The following is a 24813-nucleotide window of genomic DNA, read 5'->3' on the forward strand; positions in this document are numbered from 1 at the left end:
TTGTCTTTGAAAATATTCTCTGAACACACAGGCGTGGGAGTATAAGTAGTGGGCGTCTTGGTAGCAGGCATCTTAGTAGTGGGCGTTTTAGTAGTGGACGTTGGAATAACCAACTAATCCGTGACGGCAACATGTGACTAAAGCGGGATTTGTTTTGAAACGTTTACAAATGCATTTATGGCGTCTGTGTAAAGGTCGAAATATAATCTCCCAAACACTTTCCCATTTTGTAAGTCAAACTTACACCACCTGAAATACTGAATGCAAGTTTGCTTTGTGAAATTTGAATGGTTCAATAACAATGGAGTTTGTTAATAATATACATATGCACACGTACAGGCGAGGTACTTTCACCGCGGTCATGAATTTCAGTTATTGTAATTGTAGACATTTTGCAAGAACATTACATCCTCCTATCCCTCCAAATACCAAGTATTCTATCTCTGGATAATGTGTGATTTAACGCACCCTAGTTTTCCCCTGTAAAGTATACACGCTCTATCTATGTATATTTGTGAATGACGCATATGCTGATGGAGGAACTTAAACATCGTACAGTGATATTTGGTCTCATAGCAGCTTAACTCCACGAGACAAGACATTCTCTTGCCCAGAGCAATAGCCTCCAGGTCGACTATTTACTTTGGCAACGTTTTGAGATCTCCTCTTCTGAAGGACTGTACCGTTTATCAATAATGTACCATAAAGAACGTGGACTTATCGATTTCTTGCGAACCCCAACTTGTTTTTAAAACAAGATATTTTAATTGCCTTTGAATATTTTATTGACGTCGAGAAGGACAAGGGAATGTCAATCAGGGTGCGCGGCGGTGGGAATTGAAAGTTCTCAACCAAATGTTTTCTGACCTTGAAGGATTAATGGGCTTTCTTTGCATACGTGAAGGACATATAAACCTTAACATGTATGTAAATGTGTATTTAATATAGATACAAAAGTATCTAGGATATGTCGATAGAACTGATTGATGGAAACATGTTCTCATAACTTAAACAAACCTGCCATAAAAGATTATGTTTTATCTTTTGTTCATGGCGGATGCAATCGCTACCGAGACATCAGAATATTGATCTATATTATGGCATTGTCGCAACGTTTTGTTGAAGGAATGTAGCCAACTCTTTGATTACAGGTTTGAACTTTGCTTCCATAGTATTCATTCATATGAATAAGATCGATACCATGATACACATTTTATCGCTGTCCTGTCTGTGACCAATTAATTCCCTAAGATTTGTTCGTGTTTCTTTAAAACAAACGGCTTATGAAACAACAAGAAATGTTTAAATACGATGAATATCATTTCAGGTCGGAGTTCCATAAATCACCATTAGGTGATTCACTGATTAGGATATAAACTTGTAATCATCCTCGTAACTCATGTATCTGTACTTTGAAATAATATCAAGAAATATCCCTTGGCTTCAAATACTTTCGAAGTTTTTCCTCCTGATATGAGTAGTTAGGAGGCCCTTTGCGTCGCTGTTTGATGACGGGACTTATCTACCAAAAGTCATAACATCACACCATAACAGCCGTTGTTCACAGCCAGCCCACGCCAGATCGATCTTGTAAAAAGAAATTTGTGAAAAATACACCTTAAGACTTCAAAATGTTTAACGAGATCTAAGGAGCCAGATCTGCCTACAAATCACCCAGGACGTTGTCGCACAGATAGAAGACAATGAGGCCCCGCATCATGGTACCAAATAGATCATATCGCTCAACTGACCATATTGAGTATAATGGAGAATAAATCTTAAGACAAGCAATAAAATCATTTCTCCATCAAATTACTGCATGTTAATGTATTGCGGGATCAAAGATGCATCTAAATCAGACGACGACTGTTTAGATTCTTGTCTGAGTGGTTTCAGATATCTGTGATCAGGCACCGGGATCCGAAACCAGCTATTCCCATTCTATAAGTCAGATGGCACGCTGACAAAGGCACGGGGACGATTCTGCTTTCATTCCGAAGACCGCATCGAGTCGGCACAATGAGGAATCAATCTCTACTTACTTTGGACTCAAACCGTTCCAAACAATGACAGATGGTCTGCGTGTTTGTGAAACAAGACATGGCACAAACGGTGAATTAAATCCTGAGAAATCCACCAATATCACAAACCTGATTCCATTCTCATTTTGACATTGTTCAAGAAATTACCCATTTGAAAGGTATTGACTATCGAGCATGCTTGCGTAGCTAACATCCAAGCATTCTGTTGTAATTAATGCTATTTTTGCAACAAGGACTCTGCCGATCTCGATCAATGCTACAGGTTCTGACGAGCTTTTCCTTCTAAAACGTGCTCGGAATCCTATCGACTCCCGCCCTATCGTCCGTCTCCGGTTTCTAGTGACGATTTTCAGATGTCTTTCCAATGTTTCAGTTGGAGGCAGTCCTTTGAAAGTGGAAATCCTTCTGATGTGAATCTTTAATTGACGTCATGGAAACTTCATCTACGTCATATACCTTTACAAGCTACTGCATTTTCGCTTGCAAAATGATTTTGTGAAAGGATTACTTCCGATTAAGTCGACCGGACACTGTAGGCGACACCTTTACTTCAAGAAGGAAACCTCTGTATTGCCAATGTGACAAGCTTTTTAAGAGGTCGAAAGTTGAGACATTAATGTTTGCGCATTAAACTCTAAATGGATTTACTTCAGAGGTAGAGAAAAATATTCTTATTTTCTATTTTCGTACTTGTAAACACGTTAATATCAATAGGAACTATTATCAGGGATGCGGAAACACGCATTAAAGTAAGGGAAAATGTGGTTCAAAGGGGTTTTCAACCTGATCCTAATATTATTTTTTTGTAATAACGTAAATATAGCTGTCAAGAACAATGTGGCACATAAGCTTTTATGCTATTGATGCACGTTTATTTATAGATATTTCTATGGTGTAGCAACTCGATCTCAAGTAATGTCGCAAATTGCAAAGGATTAACGTAGCCTGTTTGATGTTATGCGCCAAATATATTCAGAAATATAATCAAAGTTAAACCAAATAAAGTTATTTTTGCAACGCATATCATTGGTTACAAAGAAAGTTTAATACCTGCTCATGTTTGTGCAATTATTCTACAGATTTACAAAACAAACACAAAACGTCCTTGTCTATAGTTTTAACATTGTCACATGAGTGAGTGAGTGAGTGAGTGAGTGAGTTGGGTTTAACATCGATGCAAAGCTACGCGTATTCCAGTTGTGTTGTGCGCGTGTCAGCTTAATGTGGGACGAGAGCCCGAAGTGATGCAGGTCTTACGTTTCCCACTTTGGTGAAACCCACGAGCACAGGTATGGTGCTGACAGACATAATGGGGGTAAACCGGGACTCGAACCCCCCTGTCACATATTATAGTGTAATTGCAGCAGTACCCATTCCATTCCGTCATTGAACAAACTTTCTTTTTGTTTTCTTATCGCGTGACTGGGTGCTGTTTATAAGAAAGAGTATGTCACTATGTGTTAACACTGCTTTTAACATTAGTGTCAGTTTAATGTGGGAGAAAGCCCAAACTGACTTAGTCGTTGACATTTATACAAAAAGTAGGAAAAATACACAAAATAAATTGGTGAACATTCGTCCTGCTCAATGTTTTGCTTGAATATATTGTTGTGTTAAGCAGTGTTAAATCACCATTTCTGCCCCTCTTGTCACGGAATGCAAGCCCTATGCATGTATTCTAAGAAGGAATTAAAAAGCATTTGCCATGTTAGCAAATACAATATTTAAAATAAGATGATCGGTCCCTAAGTGCGCGTGTCGGACGCCATTTGCTACGAATACGATACCAGGAAAATAGCCTTCAGTGCACACTCAGAACATTGCCGAAGTGGAAATGGGAAAGGTTGCGGTATATTTATTTCCTCCGTTGATCAAAACGGTACAGGAGGCCACCAGCTAATGGATTGACTGTGTAGTAAGCAGATACACGAAAGGAAAGTGCACGACACTATACACGATGAGGGTGATGACTAACAGGCAACTGAGAAGAATACCAATGGAGCATGTTTTATCCCTGGTCTACTTCTCCACGTTAATGTTTTACGATTGGCTTTCCTGGATGAGGCAGTAGGAGAGAAGTTACCTAAAGGTGTCTTGCTTGAGGAAAGTGCTAACAAGCTTACTAAACTGTTTTATTTAACTCATTTTGAAAAAAGGAATTTTCTCTTATGCTGTTTACAAAGTACATTTTAAGTTATATTTACATTTATCTGGGTTACATTTTCCATTAAATTCATCATTTTCCCTCACAATTAAGTTTTTATAAACAGAGTAGTTTAAAAACATATTGATATTTTTGTGTTCTATCTATAGATGGGAATAATAAACCAGAATTATCGAATTATTAAAGCATATCAATCCTAAAAAGAGACGTTTCCCGTTCGTGGTATAAATATTTACTTTCGTGTGTAATACGGAATATCAATATATTCACTGTTTGGACTAGCAGCATCCATTTTATTGAAAGATGTTTTTAGTACATATATTGATGTATCCTAAACAATAACATACCAGAATAAATATATTGTTGACACATACACATTGTGACTCTTTCATGGTTAATGCTCAGGTTGTTATTTCAAACTCTGAACAAACTCCACTACATCACAACTGCTGTTTCTATCAATACCAGCAACTGCTGCCAAACAATAACGGAATAACAGCATTAAAGGGTTGTACGATCACAGGTAGTAGCACCTGTTAACGTGATTCCACTTGGAAATGTCGAAATGACCATCACTGCTAAGTGTAGTGACTTAACGCGGTTGCACCGGGGAAAAAACAGATATGTACTGTCCTTTCCAAATGTTCTTATGGCTGCACATTTATACGTCGACGTCGTTGTATACACGTACCATTGGAGGAACTATATGTCGTATATTCGTGTGGTGGCATTGGATAACAGTGGCATGGTCAAAAGAGATTAAATTCTGTTTACAGGTCGGTACTGGTATATGTCGACATGGCCATCATAGGTATATGTGAGTTCACGGGGTTGCACTGGTATATGTTGACATGGCCGTAATAGGTATATGTGAGTTCAGGGGATTGCACTGGTATATGTCGACATGGCCATCATAGTTATATGTGAGTTCAGGGGATTGCACTGTTATATGTCGACATGGCCATCATAGGTATATGTGAGTTCACGGGGTTGCACTGTTATATGTCGACATGGCCATCATAGGTATATGTGAGTTCAGGGGATTGCACTGTTATATGTCGACATGGCCATCATAGTTATATGTGAGTTCACGGGGTTGCACTGGTATATGTCGACATGGCCGTAATAGGTATATGTGAGTTCAGGGGATTGCACTGGTATATGTCGACATGGTCATCATAGTTATATGTGAGTTCACGGGGTTTTACTGGTATATGTTGACATGGCCGTGATAGGTATATGTGAGTTCAGGTGTTGCACTGGTATATGTCGACATGGCCATTATGAATATATGTGCGTTCAAGGGGTTGCACTGGTATATGTCGACATTGCCATCATAGGTATATGTGAGTTCACAGGGATGCACTGGTATATGTCGACATGGACGTAATAGGTGTGTGTGAGTTCACGGAGTTGCTCCGGTATATGTCGACATGGCCATCATAGGTATATGTGACTTCACGGAGTTGCACTGGTATATGTTGACTTGGCCGTAAAAGGTACACAGTGTATGTGAGTTCACAGGTTGTACTGGAACGTGTCGACATGACCAATAGAGGTAAACTATAAGTTCACAGGGCTCCACTGGTATATGGCGACATGTTCATCAAAGATAAAAAGTGAGTTCACAGGTTGTACTGATGTGTGTCCACATGACTATCACAGGTAAACGTCAGTTTTTACGGTTGTCCTGGAATGTGTCGACTACCAAGAAAGGTAAAATATGAGTTAACAGGGTTAAACTGGTATATGTCGACGTGATCATCAAAGGTAAAATGTGAGTTTATAGGGTTAAACTGGTATATGTCGACGTGAACATCAAAGGTAAAATGTGAGTTCACAGGGTTGCACGGAAAAATGTCGACATGCATCATAGTAGATCTATACAATGATGTGTGAAAAAGTAAAGAAAAACAGAACCCACTAAATCAGACAAATACTGCATGTCCTTGCATTGTACAGGGAATTGGTACTTTAAACTTAAGTGACATTCTCAGAGAAAAAATCAGTTTCCCAAAATATCATTGGTTGAATGCACAAACTGGAAAAGAGGAAATTGACTTGGAATATACCCAATCTGTCCCAGTCAGCTGTCATCTCAAGTGTGGCTGCCCTACATGTAAAGTTTGTAGTTGTTCCCACTGACAAGATCGCAAATAACATTACAATCATGTATGAGCATCACTACAACATTTGTCAGATCAAAGAACGCGATATATGTGAAGGGCGGTCGGGTAGCCTAGTGGTTAAAGCGTTCGCTCGTCGCGCCGATGATCCGGGTTCGATTCCCGACATGGGTACAATGTGTGAAGCCCATTTCTGGTGTCCCCCGCCTTGATATTGCTGGAATATTGCTAACAACGGCGTAAAGCCAAACTCACTCACTCACTGGTATTTTTGACATAACAAATAAAGCCACATATATATAAGGCCAGTATCTTAACTGAGTAAGACATATGCCAAAACCATGCATCAGTACTATCAACTTTTGACTTGGCCCTAAAACCTTATAACATGTCCGTTCCTATTTTGTACTGGATAACAAAACTCCATAAACAATCCGTACAAAGAGAGATATTTTGCTGGGTCCAGCAAATGTACCACCAAATCCCTGTCTGATAGATGAACCACAATCCTTAATACAATCAAGAAATGACTTTCTTTATGTATTTATATTCACAAAAGGTGTTTGAGTTAAGTGGAATTAATACCATGTCAATTCCTCAAAACTCAGTGGATGTGCCTGACGTTATGCAATCTCAAAGAAAAGAACCAAGTTCACTTCTGTCAAAAGATTCTATTTTGCACTTTGTACACCACTGTCCTTCATTCATGTATCCATGGGGCTTTCGTTACACAACGATGTGACCATGGATACAGTTACATATCTATCTTCAGAGGTTCAGGCGACTTGTCAAAAACGAAAGAAAATACCATTTGAGGTTTACTGAGAAAACAGTATGTGAAATGCTTGACCTCCGAATTGTTCACATCTAAGTAAACTGGGGGGAAGACATTAAGGCAAGAAATAGGCATCCCCATGGGCACCAATTGTGCTTGCTGATCTGTTTCCATACGCATATGAAATTTTGGCAAGGTCAAAATTTGGTCAAGGAATTCAGCTTTAGTTTCAAGTATATCGATGATATAACATCGTTCAATGACCATCCAATATCCAATTCCCTTCCACTGATATACACACTTGAACTACAAAATGACGGTATCCAGTGAGACCGCCTTATCTGTTTCATATTTAGATCTATGCATAAAGATTCAGAGTGACAAAACACTCTCCACAAGACTGTATGAAAACAAGGATGACTCCAATTCCCAATAGTCAACTTTCTTTTAATGTCGTGCAATATTCGAGCAGCTTCAGCCTTTCAGCCACTTCAGAGCTTTTGAGGTACAATCGAGCATGCTCTTTCTTCAAAGTTTTCAAAGAGCGACATACGACTCTTGCTCAAAGGTTATTTCATAAGGATACAACATCCAAGACCTCAGTAAAGCTTCAAAAGGTTTTATGGTAGGCATGTGGAGGACATTTTCAAATTTGACGTGCTAGTGACAAAAAAGTTGTCCGATGCATTTCCCTAGTTTGGTTTGCACCACATGTTCCCATGTTGATGGGTTTTTTTCAGGTTAACATTTGACTTGCCTTTGCATGTGTTTGTGACGTGTGCCACCGATGAGGCCGGATAAGCTTACATTTTCACGAACACCTAGTATCAGCATCATTTGATTGTATTTCATAAACACATGCCCATGAGAAAGTAGGCTTTGTACATTCGATTCTGCTTTTAGCAGAGATTTCTTGTGGCTATGAAAAGGGGTTTGTCGCTTTTAATTAGGAGATAAACACACTGTATTTTCAATGTAGAGCTAGGTTACCTGTAGATATAATCGCGCTAAACTGAATTTGGAACCGACGCGCAGCGTGAGGTTTCAAATGTAAATATAGATCTACATTGAAAACACAGTATGTTTATTCTACCACGACTAAAAAAAAAGCGAACTCTTTTGGTGTTCGCATATATATTGAGTGAAGCGGCATGGGTTGAGTGCAGTGTTTTGAGTGGGTTGTCGTTCTGAATTATAGAATCGCTGACAACAGCCTAAAAACAAAATATGGCGCTGTATATGCTCAAGCAGTTTGTTTGCACCGTGATACTTCACTCCAACATATGACAGGCATTAAAACAGACACAACAGATAAGACGTCACAGTCGTATATATAAAGCGCCATATTCCAATCTCTCTGTTGTCCCCCAAACTTAAAATACATTCTCTGTGTAGATTTCTATCGTGTTTTCCGCATGAAATGTATTGCCACACATCCTTTAAATATTGTAGTTAACCGCAACTTTGCATTTTGTAACCTATAATTGTTGATATAATTATTGAAATATGCCCACCGAAAGTACTATTCTATGAATATTAGCTCAGGCGGTGATGCGGACGTCAAATCGGCTGTTTCAATCGATCAGAATCGAATTATTTCCAAAACATGTTTATGAGTTCACAGATAAAATGTCGTATGTTCATGCGTTCACAGGTAAATTGTTGTGTGTTCATGCGTTCACAGGTAAACTGTCGTGTGTTCATGCGTTCACAGGTAAATTGTTGTGTGTTCATGCGTTCACAGGTAAATTGTCGTATGTTCATGCGTTCACAGGTAAATTGTCGTGTGTTCATGCGTTCACGGGTAAATTGTCGTGTGTTCATGCGTTCACAGGTAAATTATCGTATGTTCATGCGTTCACAGGTAAATTGTCGTGTGATTATGCGTTCACAGGTAAATTGTCGTATGTTTATGCGTTCACGGGTAAATTGTCGTATGTTCATGCGTTCACAGGTAAATTGTCGTGTGTTCATGCGTTCACAGGTAAATTGTCGTGCGTTCATGCGTTCACAGGTAAATTGTATGTTCATGTTTCCACGGGTAAAATGTCGTTTGTTCATGTGTTCACTTGTAACATGTTCATGTGGTAAGATTGGAACATATCGACATGTTCCATCACAGATAAATTTGCTTTCAATTTCATAGGGAACGCGCGGATAGGTACCATTGTAAACAAACGCGGCAAACCCTTTCCTTTTTCAAAAGAAACCTCTTCCAAAACAAAGTACATTGTACGATTCCGACTATATCATATGCATGTGTTTACGTGACAACCTGACAAAATAGTTGTCAACAAGTTCCATAAATACAAACGTTTTGCTGTTTAAGTTGAATATTATCGCTGGTGACAAATGATAGTTTACAAGTGTGACTTGAATTTCTCCGTAATAGCTGAGTTAGCATAATTTTCCATGCCAATTCTTGTTTCCTAACGTACAATCTTACCGCTTACACGTGTAAAGCACACAGCTATTTGTCGAAAGAACCAAGGTGTTCTACTGAACTTGGCAATAGGTAAGACATGGCAGGGATGGATTTGACTAGAATAGCCACACCCACTCGGCTGGAAACGTTTGTTTATAAAAACATAACACCTTTGCACTTGAATGACTGGTGGTTTGTTCCTGGGAATGTTTGTACAGCGTTGTGAGGCGAACATTCCGAAGTAAGAATAGCCAGGATTGTTCAGTTCCTCAGCCAATTGACATAACGATACAACCAATTCCCGGAAACGGAATAGCTTCACTTGCAACCTACAGACAAGCAATAACACCTTGTATATAAACACACACTATGTTCCTGATGTTATATTGGTTTGAGCAGCTGTTGAATAACACTATCTACTATTTAATTACACAATGTAGATTTTAAAGGTTTTTTAGGCCATTCGCAACATTTGTCTCAAAAACTTTCACATTAACATTCATGTGACTTGAATTCAAGTTATTTCATTACTGCATTTTTTTACATTAATATACCATCTTATGGTAACCATATTCTGTTAATGCAAAACACGTTTGAAAACACGATGGTTATAAAATGAACAAATACATACATGCAGAATTTAGCTAGGATGCCACAAACGAGTTGTATAATGTAGAACCATTGTGTTAATGTCTGTATATTTATGTGCATTTATTGCTTGACTACGTGCGTTCACTATGCATTACTTCTGTGATAAATGCATTGGTTTCGATGGAAAAAAGATCACCAGTTCCACAGTGCAAGGCCAGAGAAGTATCGGTACTGTCAGATCTGTTGAAAAGACAAATGAGAAATGTCGCAAGAAAGCAAAGGAAATTACATATTTTTATTCATTACCTAAAGAAAACGAGTTACTGTGTTTATCGCAAAGAACAAAATCACCCAACATTCCATCACAGAGTGTAATTAAATAAACATCTTCCAGTGGTTGAAAACAGTGCCCATCTGGTTTGTGGCGGGGGAACTGGTGGTTTGTTTCCAGTGAGGCGGCCGCAGTATGTGGCAACACACAACTGCAAACAACAGTAAAGCATACTGTTCTTATGAAATGTTGACCTATATCCAAATACCATGCTTGTTTGATGGGTGTTCCAAGTGTCTGAGCTGCACATGTTGCCATTCCTCCTGGACGGTGTAAATAAACGCCGATCCCCATATAGCTGTTGTGACACAGATATCTGTATATCCATCTTATGCTCAGAACGCTTACTACGCTAGTTTTGCCCAATATGAGTGAATGGGTTCAAACGATGGTTTACACCGTTTTTCAGTCATATCACAACTTGACAGCTGAATGTGGGAACAGCCCAAAGTGATGCATATTTACCAACCACTTTGATTAAACCCACGGCATTCGTATGGCGACAGCTCATTGACTATGTTCCGTGTGAATCGTGAATACCCCAAGTTGGCGGATCGAGGCATGGTTAAGGGATGGAACTCACAGCGATGGTTTAGTCTACTGGGCCCCATTGTCTACTGTTTAGTGAGTGAGTGAGTTGGGTTTAACGCCGCTTTTAACAGTATTCCAGTTATATCACGGCGTGTCAGCTTAATGTGGGAGGAAAGCCCCAAGGGATGCAGGTTTCAGGCGTTTACCACTTCGGTGAAACCAACGTCTACTGTTTAGCAAGATATTTTTTATAACCCTATCCTGGGAATCACACAATGTAATATGTAGTAAAATGCAAAGTTAACTGTTCCTGCAAATGAATGCATCTATTACTGTATATCTAAGGAGCGAGTTGAGGAAACTCACATGTACGGTAAAAAGAACGCACTTAGACAATTCCATTTTAATGCACCCCAACAGAAAATCATTACACTGCAGAAACATTGATAAGTTTATTGATTCTCGGTATACCAGTAAGCATTCCAAGAAGCGTAATACGGAATATTTCTATACATGACACAGCAACGCCCTGACATCTACAAATTAATGTATGTTGTACGCAGCCTTCTTTCGCGATGTAAAGAGCAATGGCAGCTCAAGAAGGTATTAGATGAACCAGCGCACTCGGGAAAAGGAAGGGTTTGCTAACATTGAACATAACACATACAAGTTCATGCAGATATATAATTATGATAATGCTCGTTATTCCATAAATCAGAACACGCAAGAAGGTTATTATTCATTAGCATATTATGTTTAATGAGGATACGAATCGATTACATACGCTTGGAGAATTCTAGACATTCACATCTAGCCATCTTGAGGTTGACACATTCTGGAAACAATGAACACGTGCAGATGCCCTCTATGTTTGAGCCGGATAGGAGTAATGTAATCACTCTGCTATCGTTTGATCTTTACAGTACATAAAACTACCTCGTGCACAGCACAGGCTCTCTTAAGCATACAGGAGTGGATGTTCAGAGGGAACAAAAGCTAACTCGCAACAAGGGAAATCGCTTTTATAGCCGATATAAAGCTGTGGTATGACGTGGCACCTGCCCTTAATACTTTCCGTATATTTAGACACGTGGTTTTCGAAGGGTTGGCAGGCTGTATTCAAGTACCCTTTTCTGAGTACTGAAATAAAACTGACAGCACTAGAGATGACTTCTCAAACCAGAGCACATAAACTGCCGTTGGCAAGTGTTGCAAAATACTATTTTTACATTTTTTAGCGCATTCGTGACCAACTCGCGTTATTCCGGGCAGGTTACGGAAAGAGGCGAGTGGTGACGAATGTTTTTAGCGTAAAGACTCAATGGTCTGGAAGATAAAAGAATTATCGTTCACAATTGATCAATCAGAAACTTTAAATACAGTTTATTTTCAGGTCCATTTGTTTTTTAAGAATTGGAAAATCCAAGTCAGCTTGTTCAACACACTAACACCTGTCGTCATTGCCTTCTGGGTGTGTCATGTGAGTACGGGTGATCAAGTAGTAGAAAGGCTGCTGCGCCACTTGCTTTGTTGTGCTTGTGTTGTGTAAGTGGTTGGGTCGACCTCAGTATTCAGATAATACGACATCTGATATATGTATCCTAATAAATACGTTGCAACGTTAGTCTGTGTTGTGTAAGACGTCGTTAGTTTGAATTATCATCCTTGGTTCGTCAGCACCACACTTGTGTCTTTAGGATTTGGGATTCATTTGTTTGTTTATTTTTTGTTTAACGCCACATTCAGCAATATTCTAGCTATATGACGGCGGTCTGTAAATAATCGAGTCTTGAATAGACAATCCAGTGATTGACATAATGAGCATCGTTTCATGTAATTGGTATACCATGACATGCATTAACCAAGTCAGCAAGCCTGACCACCCGATCCCGTTAGTCGCCTTTTACGACAATGTTTTCATTCAATTTTAGTTGCTCCAACATCACTGGATTGTCTGGTCAAGACTCGTTTTATTGGTGTGTGGGTGGCGGGATCTACTGGTAGAGCAAGACATGTTTACCCTTTTTGCGAGCACCTGGTGTCATCACTGATTTTCAGTGATTCATACATCATAATTTCCAACACTAGTGTGCTGTTAATGCAAAATGGAATCTGTTTCGGCAGATAATCGACACTGATTATTGTCTGGTGGTGACGTTTTATAATTATATAAAACTGTTATTATCAGTGTTAGTAACGACATTATAGCAGATGATAGTATCGGCGTTATTACCGCCGCTATTGCAGTTTTTATTATCAAGTTTATTTCTGACATTGTAGCATATGTTACAATCAACCTCATTTCCAACGTAGCGGATGATATTATCAATGTTATTACAGACGTTTTGATCAATGGGATAGTCTTGTTGCCTTTGCGGTGGCTCGTAACAGAACAGTTCTGAACTCTGATACCTCTTTTAGATCTCCCCTTGTGACAACAAGACCTGTTAAGACAACGTGGAAACCTAACGACACAGTCTAACACGCATGAGTTGTCGATTTGATGACCACGCTGCCATTATATTTATTATTAATAATAACTATTAGTCTATTTGTACCACGCCAATTCCATACAGAATGACCATAGTATACATAAATATATGCCAATATACACACAGAGCTACATGAATTAGATTACATACAATAGCATGGTATTGTCTGAACAGAAAGGACTGTAGCTGTCTCTTGATAGTCCAGGGAAGTAGATAGTATCGGGTTAAGAGGCAAATGAGGAACGCGGCTCCATAGCTAAAGGAGCTTTGACCAAACGATTTCAGGATTCGTTTATGGACAGTAAGAAGATCTTTGTCAGAAGATGGTATGGATCTCGATGGCGAGTGTTTTGTCAGTAGCTCAAGCAGGTATTCTAGAGCAGACAGATGATAATACGAGTAAGCCAAACTTAAGACTTTATAGTCCTATTTTGCACAAATAGGCAACCAATGCATTGTTGTTTCGGCCACGAAGCTATGTATCCGACAAACGTTTAGGTTCCGAAACCCGTGAGCCATATATAATGACGAAATTGCAAGGATTATTCATCACACTTGTCATGTTAACTATAGTTTAGATTTTTAGTTCAAAACGTCAACGCCGCAAAATAATCCGTCTCGATTATCTACCGAAACAGATTCCTTTGAGGGTAAAGGGTAAATTTGTGGTGAAATTAAATGAATGGATCACTATCCTGCTCTGTCTGAAGCTCCCGCCTCTCAGACACTTTTCATAAAGATTTATGTGATTCTTTGTTATTAAACGCCGCACAGCAGTAGTCCTGCCTTACCACGGTAGCCTGCAATCAGTCGGGTTTGGACCAGACAATCCAGTGATCAGTATCATGAGCAATGATCCACGTCGTTGGGGTGCGACGTTAAGCAAGTCACCAAGTATGACCACTCGATCCATTAAAGTAAGTTCCAGTGAGTAAGAGGGAGTGAACGCTCCATGTAATGATCATGGTTTGGGGTAGCACCGCGCATCATGTTGACAAGCAGCGTGTTGTATTTAGTTAATTCCTCTGAATGTTAACGATAAAAGTTCTGGAGTGTTTGTGTGTTTGTTGTTGGTGGTTGGTTGGTTGGTTTGTTGTTTAACGCCGCACTCAGCAATATTCCAGCCAAGTGACGACGGTCTGTAAGTAATCGAGTCTGCACCAGACAATCCAGTGATTGATGTCATGAGCATCGTTCCACGCAGTTGGGATACGATGACATGCATCAACCTGGTCAGCGAGCCTGACCACCCGATAGTCGTTAGTCGCATCTTACGCCAAGCATAGTCGCATCTTACGCCAAGCATGGGCTGACGAAGACCTATCCTACCCCGGATCTTCACGGGTCAGTTCTGGAGTGACTTGACCTGTAGACACAATGTTTCTTTCGATGATATTTGAATATAAATATACTGAACAACATACGTTCCTGTGACATTGAATAAGATTTAATGCAAAGTTATGTTTTTTACCAAATCTGAAACAATTTCGGTTTGCAACAGATAAAAGACTCCTGTAAGTGTTCACATGGTTTAGACTTCAGAAAATGCGTGATTTCATAAAAAAAACATGAACATGCCAAAATGTCAATTTACAAATCAATAGCGTGTGTCCACCTCTCATGGAATGGACCTGGCGTCCTGTGGGATATCTGTCCATATCTGCTAGAGCATGTTTCGAAGTTCCTGGAGTGTCTGTGGAACACGTGGTTGACGTCGAAAGCGCCGATCCATCTCACCCACATGTGCTCGATTGGTGAGAAATCAGGCGAGCGGGCCGGCCAGGGGATGACATTCACGTTGTTTTGTTGAAGAGAATCCTGAACAAGTCGAGCAATATGAGGCCAGTCATGTTGAAAGGTAATGCCTGGGCCATGACGACGCAAAAACGGTAGAACAACAGGGGCTATGATCTCGTCGCGGTAGCGCTGTCCATTGAGATTTCCCTCTACCACTATCAAACGGGTCCTCTGTCTTGCTGTAGTCCCACCCCATGCCATAACGCTACCGATCTTCTTCCATGACACAATGTTTGACGTAACGTTCACATCGACGTCGGTACACTCGAATCCGTCCATCGCTGTGGCTGAGGTGAAAACGAGACTCGTCAGTGAATAGAACTTGTCCCCACTGCATGGCCGTCCAGCGTAGACTCTGTCTGCACCACTGTAGACGTGTTTGACGCTGGTTTCACATCAAAATGGGACGTCTGGTTTGGTCTTCTGGTGACAATCCCTGCAGATCTGAGGCGAAGTCGTAAGGTTTGTGAAGATATTCGTCGGAGGCCAGGGATGCTTCTTGCAGTCACTGTTGCTGGCTGTAATCGATTTCGTAGGTGTGTTGTTCGAATCCATATGTCTTGTCGATTATTTGTTACGCGTGGCCTGCCAGTCCGAGGATGGTCTCTGCCTGCATTCGTCTGTTGCCAACGTTGCCATAAACACAAAAATTGTCTTGCAACATCCCGTTGACTCGATCCTGCTTCAAGTATACCAATGGCTCGCAGACGCTCATTTTCGGACAGGCGTGGCATTTCTTAATGTTGAATAATTGCGTAATTGTGTTGTTTTTCTGAGTGGTTGTTGTCAGCACGATGCTAAACAATGCATAAGGAATCCCGTTAACGCACATGTTTTTATACCCATTCTTGGTTAGTGAAATGCATGGGGCTTGCATAAAAGTCAACTTTTGCATGGTGTTCATGCTTTTCTGTAGCAGTTGCACTTTTGTGACTTGATTCCACACATGTACTACAATATTGAAAACCCAACTTTACTTGTTTGAAAAATACACTAAAATATTGGTGTCACAGGAACTTTTGTTGTTGAGTATATTTACACGCTTTTAAGTACCGTAGCAACTGGGGAATGTAGAGGCCATAAGCAGAGGCTGGTGGTATATTGTTCAACATGACTGGGAAATCCACGATGGCACATAAAGTGCGCACTATTTTGGTACGATGATATATGCGAATATAATTGTCCCAACCATGACCTCTTAGACATTATTCTAAAGTTAAACACTGACGTCAAACAACACTGCCATACATGCATTCAAAGTGGTTTATCAATGTTCTAAAAATGTTAAAGTGCATCAATAATAGAAGTGACATATTCAAATAAGGCAAATGAAAACAGGAGACACTTGTCACTGTTCCGCATAGGACAAATGAATCTCATGAGGAAACATTAGTAGAAAAACAGCATTTGACATCACTGGACAATCATTCTCTTCACGCACCATCATATATGGCTGATTTTTGCGTACGATAACAATAAAGTACACGTCAACAATGTGCCACTGAACTGCTAAAGTAAGACTCAGCTCATTGCAGACCTGCTAACTGAGGAAGTTCTGTCTCTTTCATTCGCACTGATTATAGAGAACCATGCCATCAATCAGAGAACTGAACATTATCGATTTTTAAATTTGTCCCTTCGTCTAAAAGGACTGCACACAGTGTTTTTTTTTCTTTAGGCATATATTACTTTGAAGTGATGATGGACATATTTTTTTTCAAAGCCAAATTTTCAGAGCTCATGTTGAAATTTGTATATTCCGAGAATTATTGATTTATGTTCTTTGCTATTCAGAGCATGCTCGGCGAATGGAAGTGAAAGTATATTATAGGGACACGTAATCCCAGTCGATGTGAATACGACATGCCCTTTACCTCTTTATAACGTTGCATTACAAAGTGGGAATCAATAACTAATTGTTCGAATATTGCATGTCATTTTTTTCTTTCACTTTGGATATTGCAAAACCTTTTTTAAAACCATAAAGGCTAAAAAACATTTCGCCGTGTTTTACAGAAATGCAGCAGTGGAAATATTGGCTCTCGTGGATTGTCTCCCTTGCTGTGTGGATCATAGTGTTTCACACGTTGTGTTTCAAGTGTCAACAATTATAAGAATTATCATTGATGCTATTCATGTACAGCTGACCTATTCGGATCAGCATATACACTTCGTAGTACCTTAATATCCACTTTGGGTTTATTAAAAATAGCATTTTGGTATGCTGGTCGATCGTTCTATTACGCTGATCGTTTGTCAAAATCTTATATGCTGGCGCTTATCCTCTTAAAAACGTTATCGTTTAATTTTCAACAAAAGTACCTATATTTGTTTCAAGGAAACATTAAAAGACGTTTTTTCAATCATGCGGATGTGTGAAGGGTAAACAAGTAATTGGACAGAGAAAATGCCATGTCTTAAATAAACGCCGGGTTTAAAGCTGGGTTTTACGCCGCTTTGAACAGTTTCTATTCGTCACAAGTATCAGCTGAATACCCCAACCGAAGACGTTTACCGATTTGCTAAAGACATACAAGATATCATAGTATGTTGCTTCAGTGATTAGTGAGTGAGTTTGGTTTAACGCCGCTTTTCACAATACTCTAGTTCCATCACGACGTGTCAGCTTAATGTGGGAGGAAAGCAAGAGATGATACAGGTCTCAGACGTTTACAACTTTGGTGACAGCCACGAGCACGAGCAGGCAAAACCTGGTAACCGGGATTCGAACCCACAATATTGTGTTTCTGGAGTGCCAAATAAACGCACGAACTTCGGCGCGTGCCCGCGGTATGGTGTTGAAAGGTCTAGGAACATACTATTAATTAAGGTGAATCTTTCCACAAAGAATTATATGACGTTTAAATATACAACCAACATAGGATCGTAGGATTGACCCCAGGTGATTACGTTGGTTTTATCGTTTGTTGTTAAAAGCCGCTCTCAGCAATATTCCAGCTATATAACGACGGTCTAATAATAATTGAATCTGGACCAGACAATCCTGTGATCGGTCTACGTAATTGAGCATCGGTCTACGTAATTGGGATACGCTGACATTCATCGACCAACTCATTCAGCTCGTCGCCTCTAACAACAAATATGGGCTGTTGAAGAGCAATGCTAACCAGGGTCTTCAAGGGTACCTGCATAAGTAAATAAAGCGACAAAACCCTTTCCATGTCCAATAGAAACCTTTACATAAAGCAGAGTCGATTGTACAATTCCGACTACATCATGAGCATGTGTTTATGAATCACTATCAAATAGTAATAATGCCAGGTGTTCGCGAAAAGGTGAGCGTATCCTTCCCCACCGGTGGCACCCGTCACAAACACATGCATAGGAAAGTCAAATGCTCACCTGAAAAAACATGCGAACATATGGTATATAATTAAGTCAAAATAGGGACTTGCATCGGTCACCATTTTGGTCACTGATGCGTCACATTTGGAAATGTCCTCCACATGTCTAAGATTAAACTTTTTGAAAGTGTGAGTGATGAGTTGGGTTTAACGCCGCTTTTAACAGTATTCCAGTTATATCACGGCGTGTCGCAACTCTGCACAGCGAATCGCGGCGCCTTAGACGACTGGGTCCCCCGTGCCCCCCTTGAATGTTATAACCTTGATCAAACAACTTCTGAGCAAGACTCGTATGGTGCTCTTTGAAATCTTGGTAGAAAGTATAAAACTAAGATAGCACACAGGACGCAAAGCAACTCCCTTCTTTCTTCAACAACTAACTTCTGAAATATGGTAACTGTGAATAGTTAAATAATATGTTTTTTTCCAAACGTACTGGAGAAAATGTTAAAATAAATATATTAAGCCCCATCAAACTTTCAACCAAAGATCGACATTTGACAATAACAATCGGAAATGACCTCTCATTTTCAATATTGCTGTTCTCACAAAGTACAAACTTTAACACAGCATTCACGTGCCCCATGTTGAACCTTGCGATAGTTTACTGAAAGTGGTCTGGCCTTTGACTGTGTGTTGCAATAGCAGAAAAGGTTTTGTTTAATGAACTTCCGGAAATAGTCATGTATCGTTTACAAATAAACACTTGTGCCGAGATAAACGATCACATGACTTGCTTTTCCTGTTCATGTGGATTGTTGTGAAGTAGGTCAAAGGTGACCTTGCATACATGTTAAGAGAGAAAGGACTGTAATATAAGCACATCTGAAGTAGCACATAGAATTTAGGGCATATTACTTGATATACGACGCATGTCATGACGACCGTGAGTGAGTGAGTAGTAAGTATAAATTTACGCCGCTTTTAGCAATATTCCAGCAATATCTCGGCGGGGCATACCCTAAATGGGCTTCACACATTGTACCCATGTGGGGAATCGAGCCCGGTTCTTCGGCGTTACTAGCGGACGCTTTCACAACCAGGCTACCCCAGCCCCCATAACGATAATTCCTGACAGAGATACTAAATGTTCCTAAATGCGTAGGTGGCTGTGTGCGAGGGACAGACTGGTGGAGAGATGCCATGTGCAATTGTAAAGTATGTATAGATATTATGTATAAACAGATATACGCTTAAAATATTAGTCTTATATTATGTAACGACATTGGGTGCATTTTGATGTTTGTTTGTTTGTCTGATGTTAAGCGCCGCACTCAACAATATTCCAGCTATATGACGGTGGTCTGTAAATAATCGAGTCGGGACCAGACAATCCAGTGATTGACATCATGAACATCGATCCACGCAATTGGGATACGATGACATGCATCAACAAAAGTCAGCGAGCCTGATCACCCGATCCCGTTAGTCGCCTCTTACGACAAGCACAGTCACCTTTTACGGCAAGCATGAGTTGTTGAAGACCTTTTGATGTTAAGGTCACTACAGCAAAAGGATACGATGCGCTAACAAAGCGATACCAGTACTTGTCATTGATCACCTTCACGCCAGACATGGGTAGGTGTTAATGAGTGCGATGTACACGACGAAGTTATATACCACTCAAACGAAGTTAAGGACTACCCATTTCTTTCATTTTGCTATAGTTAATCTGTCCTAACATTATGAATGTAACAGTATATAACGGCTTGTACGTGACAGTACATAATAGTATGTACGTGACATTTTATAACAGTACATTGTATGTCCGTGCCAGTATATAACAGGGTGTACGTGACAGTATCTCACAGTGTGTACGAGACAGCATTTTACAGTATGTACGTGACAGTATCTCACAGTGTGTACGTGACAGTATCTCACAGTGTGTACGTGACAGTATCTCACAGTGTGTACGTGACAGTATCTCAGTGTGTACGTGACAGTATCTCACAGTGTGTACGTGACAGTATCTCACAGTGTGTACGTGACAGTATCTCAGTGTGTACGTGACAGTATCTCACAGTGTGTACGTGACAGTATCTCAGTGTGTACGTGACAGTATCTCACAGTGTGTACGAGACAGTATCTCACTGTGTACGTGACAGTATCTCACATTGTGTACGAGACAGTATCTCAGTGTGTACGTGACAGTATCTCACAGTGTGTACGAGACAGTATCTCACTGTGTACGTGACAGTATCTCACAGTGTGTACGAGACAGCATTTTACAGTATGTACGTGACAGAATATCACAGTGCGTTACAGTATGTCACAGAATGTACCTGGCTGTATATAACAGTATATGCGTGAAATTATAACGCAATATTAATGTGACAGTACATAACATACATGTATGGACGTGACAGTATATCACAGTATGCACGTGACAGTATATAACAGTGTGTACGTGATAGAATATAGCAGTGTGTACGTGACAGTTTATAACAATATGTACATTAACTTATACTTTATACCTGACATTATACAACCCAGTATGAATGTGACAGTATATAACAATATGTACCTGACATTATATCACATTTTATACGTGAAAGCATAACACAGCATAACTGTGACAACATATAACAGTTTATCATACCTCCATGCCTGAATGATGAGACAAGGACGGCCCACTTGATCTTCATAAAATGCCATATGTCCCGCCTTGATGGGAAATAAATCTCTCGGCGGGTTGATAAATCCCTTACACCCCGCCACGAGCAAGACAGGCTGCACGTGGAGCGTGAGAGGCAGAATATACCCCTTTATACCCCTCTTCGAGGCAAAACACCTATCGCTTTTTCCGATTCTATGAAAGTCACGAGATATAGAAAAAGCTAACCACCCCTCAAAAGAACAGCTGTTTTCTATCATTTGCTTGCTTAGTTTTAATTCCTGTACAATGTCATATAAAACGTGTCAGTAAGACACCTCCGGCTAGTGGTATAAAACCAAACACGGGATGCATACGTGCACCTAGAGTGATCCTGCTACAACTTATAATGTACGTGACAGTAAATCACATAATGTACCTGACAGTATATCACAGCATCTATGTATATAACAGTATATATTTTACAGTACATGACAGTGTGGACTTGACAGTATATAACACTAGATGCCTGTCTGTATATAACACTACATACCTGACTGTTTAGAACACTACATACCTGTCTTTATATAACACTACATACCTGAATGTATATACACTAGATGCCTGTCTGTATATAACACTACATACCTGACTGTTTAGAACACTACATACCTGTCTTTATATAACACTACATACCTGAATGTATATACACTAGATGCCTGTCTGTATATAACACTACATACCTGACTGTTTAGAACACTACATACCTGTCTTTATATAACACTACATACCTGAATGTATATACACTAGATGCCTGTCTGTATATAACATTACATACCTGACTGTTTAGAACACTACATACCTGTCTTTATATAACCCTACACACCTGAATGTATATAACACTACACACCTGAATGAATATAACACAACATAACTGAATGTATATAATACTACATACCTGAATGTATATAACACTACACACCTGAATGTATTTAACACAACATACCTGAATGTATATAACCCTACATACCTGAATGTATATAACCCTACATACCTAAATGTATATAACACTAAACACCTGAATGAATATAACACAACATACCTGAATGTATATAATACTACATACCTGAATGTATATAACACTACATACCTAAATGCATATAATATCACATACCTGAATGCATACCCCTGTATTTGACAAGGTCGACAATATACATCCTCGTGCCTGTGTCACCACTTCAGTTTGACGTGACCGTAGTCAGTGCATGTGTGTACGGAAGAGGGTGTTATCAACATTGCTTGTCGTAAACGTCCACAACCTGAGTCACCAGTCGGACATCCTCTTACAGTCATCTAACACGAATGACAAGGCCCGAACTGTATTCATCGCTCAAGCGTTTCCTAAATCTATGACAATATCAATACAACAACCATTCTTTTCCAAATACCATGTTTTCATATCATTTTATCGGTACAGATGGAATAAAACACGAGTCGTTCTTGTATTGCCTTTGATAGGCATCAATAATACAGTAGGTAACGTTCAAATCGAATATTTCACTCAACATCTGTTGAATGCCATCAAAATGTAAAACACAATCAGGATCGTAAATGTTTTATGTTAACACTACATTACAACTACAATAGTTTCAAGTTCATGTTTTGCCTTATTCATCCACCATATTTATATCTGGACGAGATATTGGTGAATACATTTAATAAAGTGTTCCTGCTGATATACTAGTGTTGCTTGGCAACAGTTGGTTACAAGTGAGTGTGCTGACACAGGTAATAAGTTGTCGCCTCCAGCTAGGTACACGCTGCCAGTCACATTATCCATCATGTATTAATGGCATTATTTCAACCAACTTAACTGAATGTTCATAATACTATTACCATTGAACCATAACATCTACCTGATACATGTATATGTTTGCAGATTATCTATTTGAATTATATACATTTGTGTGATAGATATATTTATTTGAAAAAATAGTGTTAAATGATATACACTAGTATGCTTGGTGGATATGAAACATACATGTTTTGATATATAGGTGAGAGATACCCATTGATAGTTATACATTTGAGTGATGCCAATGCCGCTGATAAACCTTTGAGTTCTAATCGTTTACTGATATATTTTAAAGTGATGTCCATGTGATACATGCATATGTTTGCAGATGATCTATTTGAATTATATACATTTGTGTGATAGATATATTTATTTGAAAAAATAGTGTTAAATGATATACACTTGTATGCTTGGTGGATATTCACAAGCATGCTTGATGGATATACACATGTGTGTTTAAATGACATATACGTGTATGTTTGATGGATATTCACAAACATGCTTGATGGATATACACATATGTGTTAAATGATATATTCTAGCATGTTTGGTGGATATACACATGTGTGTTAAATGATATACACTAGTATGCTTGGTGGATGTTCATAAGCATGCTTGATGGATATACACATGTGTGTTAAATGATATACACTAGCATGTTTGATGGATATACACATGTGTGTGAAATGATATACACTAGTATGCTTGGTGGATGTTCATAAGCATGCATTATGGATATACACATGTGTGTTAAATGATATACACTAGTATGCCTGGTGGATATTCATAAGCATGCTCGATGGATATAGACATGTGTGTTAAATGATATACACTAGCATGTTTGATGGATATACACATATGTGTTAAATGATATACACCAGCATGTTTGATGGATATACACATATGTGGTAAATTATATACACTTGTATGTTTGATGGATATTCACAAGCATGCTTGAAGGATATACACATGTGTGTTAAAAAAACATATACGTGTATGTTTGATGTATATTCACAAGAATGCTTGATGGATATACACATGTGTGTTAAATGATATACACTAGCATGTTTGATTGATATTCACAAGCATGCTTGATGGATATACACATGTGTGTTTAAATGATATATACGTGTATGTTTGATGGATATTCACAAGCATGCTTGATGGATATACACATGTGTGTTAAATGATATTCACAAGCATGTTTGATTGATATTCACAAGCATGCTTGATGGGTATACACATGTGTGTTTAAATGACATATACGTGTATGTTTGATGGATATTCACAAGCATGCTTGAAGGATATACACATGTGTGTTTAAATGACATATACGTGTATCTTTGATGGATTTTCACAAGCATGTTTGATGGATATACACATGTGTGTTAAGTGATATACACTAGTATGTTTGATGGATATTCACAAGCATGCTTGATGGATATACACATGTGTGTTAAATGACATACACTAGCATGTTTGATTGCTATACACTAGTAAGTTAGATGGATATGCACATGTGTGCTAAACGATATACACGTATGTTTGATGGGTGTGCACACGTATGTTGAATGATATACATGATTTACATAAAAGTGAGGTACATATATGTGTGTGAGAGAGAAAGGGCAAGCGAGAGAGAGAGAGAGAGAGAGATAGAGGGAGAGAGAAAGAGAGAGAGCGAGACAGATAGAGATACGTGCTCGTGTTTTGAGAATTTGAGACA

General features: G+C 39.2%; 1 protein-coding gene across 3 annotated transcripts in view; it reads right to left on the reverse strand.

Moving 5' to 3' along the window:
- The window catches only part of LOC124134084 (metabotropic glutamate receptor 3-like), a 152450-nt gene that overhangs the window by 109033 nt on the left and 18604 nt on the right, over window positions 1-24813 (reverse strand). The window contains exon 1 of one of the 3 annotated variants that reach the window (XM_046498736.2): window positions 22407-22533. The exons of the other annotated variants lie outside the window; for them this stretch is intronic. The gene's annotated coding sequence lies outside the window, so the exon portion shown is untranslated. Of the gene's footprint in view, window positions 1-22406; window positions 22534-24813 lie in introns of those variants that run through there. 3 annotated transcript variants of the gene reach the window in all.

The sequence above is a fragment of the Haliotis rufescens genome, unplaced genomic scaffold (genome assembly GCF_023055435.1).
Source record: "Haliotis rufescens isolate VD_foot unplaced genomic scaffold, xgHalRufe1.0.p SCAF_16, whole genome shotgun sequence".
Taxonomy (NCBI): domain Eukaryota; kingdom Metazoa; phylum Mollusca; class Gastropoda; order Lepetellida; family Haliotidae; genus Haliotis; species Haliotis rufescens.